Here is a 4,758-nt window from a genome sequence, read left to right as displayed (position 1 = left end):
TTACTGTCTGTGTTTTGACCCATTATCCATTGCAAAGCTTGGTCATTTACTATATTTGATGAAAAAAATAAAATACAGGAATCAGTAGATTTATTATTGAGATCCAGGCAGTTTGAGAGCTTAGCAAGGTAACTGATTGTGGAGTGTTAAAAAGCTTTACTTTTACTATGTTAGTTGTATACATTGCTTACAATGCCCCAGTCCAAAGCTTTAGAGTTTTGCATGGGAAAATGTTGTATTCAACCAGGATTTTTTTTGTCTTCAGTTTATATGACAGTCCAATAGTTTTCAACAGCCACATATTCAAGTCAGAATTTAGTTGCTTACAATTTGGTAAAGGTATGAATATATGTTCAATAATAGCATTATCCTGCCAACAAAAGGCTAATAAATGTATTGTCAAATTATACATAAAAACATGGATTTTTATGGCAGATAAGAACCATATCTTGAACGTCCCGTGTTTGTCTTTACAACCTCTATTTTGTCTGTGTAGCTGAAATTGGATAGCAACATGGAGGCTACTTCTTGTTAAAAAAAAATAAACGATACTGAAAATTTCGTTTTGAGTTTGAAAAAGAGACCAACAAAGGCTCCAAATTATATCAGACACTGAGGAAAATGTAGCTGTCAAATATTACATGCATCATCATCTACAGAGTATGAGCACAATTATCAGAATGTTAGAGGTCTCCATGACAAATTTCTGGCAATGTTTGAAATATTTAAGAGATTTTCTTTTACTTGCAAAAAATAATTAAAAACAAATCACAAATAAATAGATAGAGGCAAACAGACTGGTACACCGTTTTACAACTATAAATACATAAGTTAATGTCTCATTTTCTCACCCTCCTGGCTATTCCAGCTTATCCTCATAATCAGGATCAAGCTGATTTCACCCATATACAGTGCCAGGTTTTGAAGTTAACAGCACACTAAAATGATATTGATGACCTTCTGGAGATAGTACTGTAAAGCACCACCAGAAATGTTCAGGCACCAAAACCACAATTTCTGAACGATTATATTGGGCACCACCGTCCTCCAAGATTTTCTTAAAATACTCTATACACATCTCTTATAGATGGAGGCTTGGAGATTCCTAATTTATCACTTTATAAATTAGCAGAGTGCAGTTAAAATAAACGAGGGGCTTCGTGTTTATTTTAACTGCACTCTGTAAATTTCAGACTATCTTCTAATCGATATTTTTTATTTGTTGTAACATTTGGGGCATATTGTGGGAAGGATGGGGAAGTGATATATAGTATATTTAGTGTAAAAATCTACCTTAATATAAGGCAATACAGGACACAGTTCCTAAATAGAGGCTCTTACATTTACCTAATATCGTTGATTATTCCCCTCCTCCTCATAAGTTATAGACAACCTAAAATCAGCAACATTAAAGTACTTTATACAAGTCACAGTTACAGAGTTGTGTTTTTTACTATTTTTCTGGCACGCTTGATACAACTTCTATTTCTGCTGCCTTTTTAAATATAACTAGTAAAAGTTAAATTTTAAGTGGAAAAATATATACTTTATGTGTAGAAAGAGCATACTTCCCCTATTCTCTTAATAGGGTTTTTTCCTTGATTTAGCATTTCTACTATGGTTCAGAGAACTTCCATTCCTATAGAAGATAGCTGCTCCTTTGCGGATCTATGGATAAGAAGCTGGAGGTTTTTGTGAGCATCTAGAGCGAGGCTTTGTCTTCTTAGACTTACTGTGCCATCTGTGGGGTGTTGTGGATGGAATCTTGGTCAGCTGAGAAGCCTACCTGTGGCTTAGTGGCACAGCCTAGGCTCTTTAACACTGCAGATGCAGGTTCTATATCCTATTTGACCAAGACACGGAAGAGCCTCCTGGTGATGCAGAGACAGAACAAAAGGCTGCAAACCAGGAGTTCCAGGTTCAATCCTGAGTACGGGTGTGGCAAACCCATAATAACCGTGGTCATATTTGGATTTTATTTAATGTTTCCTCCAAGTCTAGGCTTCTGGCGCTTCATTGCAAAGGTGAGACCTTGTTTAGACCTGGTCTGGCAGAATTAACATCTGACTTTCGGGTGAAAAAATTGTCTTTTCTACCACATCAGGGAACAGGATCTAGGTATTTTGCTTAAGTTTCTCAGTGTACTGTCCTTCAAAGCAGTATACACTCTCCTCTGATTCAAGAGGGTCTGTTCAGGCGAACATAGACCTGAAGGATGTGTATCTTCTTGTTCCCATAATCCGGGATCTTCTCCACATCCTAGAAAGACTTTTAGGTCTTGGAGAATTACAGGATGCTCTCCTGGACAATATATGGTTCAGGTTTCATCTTTTCTTCAAGCAAACTCTTTTGCAAGAGATCTTGTCTTTTCTACGTTCCCATGGATGGGAAGTGAATTTAGGGAACAGCTCCTTTGTTCCAGCTACAAGGGTGTTTTCTTTGGGGACCTGATTAGATTCTCTATCTATGAGCATCTTTCTAACGGAGGTCAGCCAATCAAAGATTTCTTCCTCTTACCTCTCTCTACAGTCTACTGTTCGGCCAACAGGAAGCTTTAGTGGTCCGGTAGATAGTTCAGTCATCTTGCAACCAGAGGGTTGGGAGTTTGAATCCAGCTGTAGCTGATTTTTCCTTCACTTTTTAGTGGCTCAATGTATGGAGGTAATTGGTCTGAGGGTCCCAGGGACGTCATCCTTTTTCTCAAGCCCATTGAGAGCTCTGCAGTTATGCATGCTCAGTCAATGGATCGGTGACCTTTTCGGAGCTCTCTCAGAGATACATCTGGTTCAGCTTTAAGAGATTCTTTTTCTCAAGAGTCTCTGTCTCAGGGTGCATGTTTTCTGGAGACATTCCTTAGTGATTGTGACCACTGACGCTAGCCTGCTGGGCTGGGAAGCAGTCTGGAACTCATTAAAGGAGCAAGGACTTTGGACTCAAGAGGAGTCTGCTCTCACCATCAACATTTTGGAGTAAAGATCGATTTTTCATGCTCAGAGAGCTTGTCTTCAGTTGTCCTTAGCCAGGTTTTTTCAGGTTCCAGTCAGCTCGGGGAGGAACTCGGGGTTCCTTAGCCATGAAGGAGGCGGCTCGGCTTTGTGGGCGGTAGCCCACATTGGCTCTCTATATGCCATTCTTCTACATCTGGGAAGAGGTCTTCCTGAGCTGTCAGAATTTTCATCCCAGGGAGTGGGTTCTCCATCCGGAGGTTTTCTTCAGGTTAACCCTCAAATGGGGGTGCTGGAGTTGGATCTGATGGTGTCTCGACAGAAAGCCATGCTTCCAAGGTACGGTTCAAGGTCTAAAGATCCGCGGGCCGCCCTGATAATTGCTCTGGCGGTTTCTTGGGATTTTAGTTTAGCCTTCCTGGTTCCTCTTGGCTTCGCAGGACCTGGTATACAGACCTAGTGGAGATGTCATCTCTTTCCCTTGGAGATTGCCTCTGTGGAAGGACCTTCTAACACAGGGTCCATTCTTTCCTCCAGATCTCGTTTCTCTGCAGCTGATTGCTTGGAGATTAATCGCTTAGTTCTATCTAAGCGTGGTTTTTCTGAATTAATCATTGTGACCTTGATTCAGGTTCGGAGTCTCCTTCGATAGCTCAGCTGGTAGAGCGGAGGACTGTAGAGGAACAAATAAGTTATCCTTAGGTCGCTGGTTCAATTACGGCTCGAATGAATTGGCCTGTTTTGAGAAATATTTTCCATAGGGTATGGCGTAAATACCTTTTATTGGTGGGAATCCAAGGACTACTCTTAGAGTCAGGTCAGGATTCCTAGGATTTTGTCCTTTATCCAGGAAGGTCTGGAGTAGGAATTCTTTCCTAACATCTGGCGGATGTGCCAGATGTTCTTTCTTTTGTCAGGCCATAGTCAGAATTAGGCCTATGTTTAAGTTTGTTGCTCTTCCTTAGAGTCTTAGCTTTGTTCTTAAGAATTTTTGCAGCAGGCTCCGTTTGAGCCCATCCTTTCCATAGATATTAAGTTGCTATCTTGGAAGGATTTGTTTCTTTTGTTATATCTTCTGCTCAGAGAGTTGTGAAACTCTCAGCTTGCAGTGTGATCGCCTTATCTTATTTTCATGCTGATAAGGTGGTTCTTCGTTCACAGTTCGGTTTCAGATAGGAAATTGTTTTTCCTTCTCTATGTCCTAATCCTTCTTCTCATAAGGAACGTTTGTTGCACAATCTGGATTTTGTGCGTACTCTGAAATTCTATCTATAGGCGACTAAGGATTTTCCCCAGTCCTCTGCCGTGTTTGTGTGTTTTTCAGGAAAAAGGAGGGTCAGAAAGCTACTGACACTTCTCTTCTTTATGGTTGAGAATTATAATTCTTTTTGTTTATGAGACTGCTGGTTAGCAGCCTTCCTGAGGGATTTACAGTTCATTCCATGAGAGATGTTTCCTCTTTTTGGGCCTTCAATAATGAAGCTTCTGTGGATCAGATTGCAAGACTGCAACTTATTAAGAAGAGAGAGATAGAAAAGAGGGCATAATATGGCACACTAATAGGGAGATAATCGATGCAATAACAGAGTTTGTGGAGTGTGGCGATTTAAAACGTAACTTTTATGAAATATTAGCGTTTAAAAAAAGAGTGTCATTCTCCACTACTAAACTGAATAAAACCGTGTCAAAAATAACAAATGACACACAAACTCCTCTCAGAAGTCGGTACAGTGATCAGTTTGTACCGATAACCAGTCCCCCTAGCAAGATCCTATTTATACTATTAGTCTACTGACTCTTCTTATGGTATTGA

General features: G+C 40.1%; 1 non-coding gene across 1 annotated transcript; it reads left to right on the top strand.

Moving 5' to 3' along the window:
• Positions 1–3,587: 3,587 nt before the first annotated feature.
• TRNAY-GUA (transfer RNA tyrosine (anticodon GUA)) lies at positions 3,588–3,675 on the top strand. Its single transcript is given in 2 exon segments — positions 3,588–3,624; positions 3,640–3,675. It is a non-coding gene; the product is annotated as a tRNA-Tyr (tRNA).
• Positions 3,676–4,758: the final 1,083 nt, after the last annotated feature.

Source organism: Bombina bombina, chromosome 11 (assembly GCF_027579735.1).
Source record: "Bombina bombina isolate aBomBom1 chromosome 11, aBomBom1.pri, whole genome shotgun sequence".
In the NCBI taxonomy this organism is placed as follows: domain Eukaryota; kingdom Metazoa; phylum Chordata; class Amphibia; order Anura; family Bombinatoridae; genus Bombina; species Bombina bombina.
The sequence above is the reverse complement of the archived record's forward strand: the minus strand, read 5'-3'. Positions and strand labels throughout refer to the sequence as shown.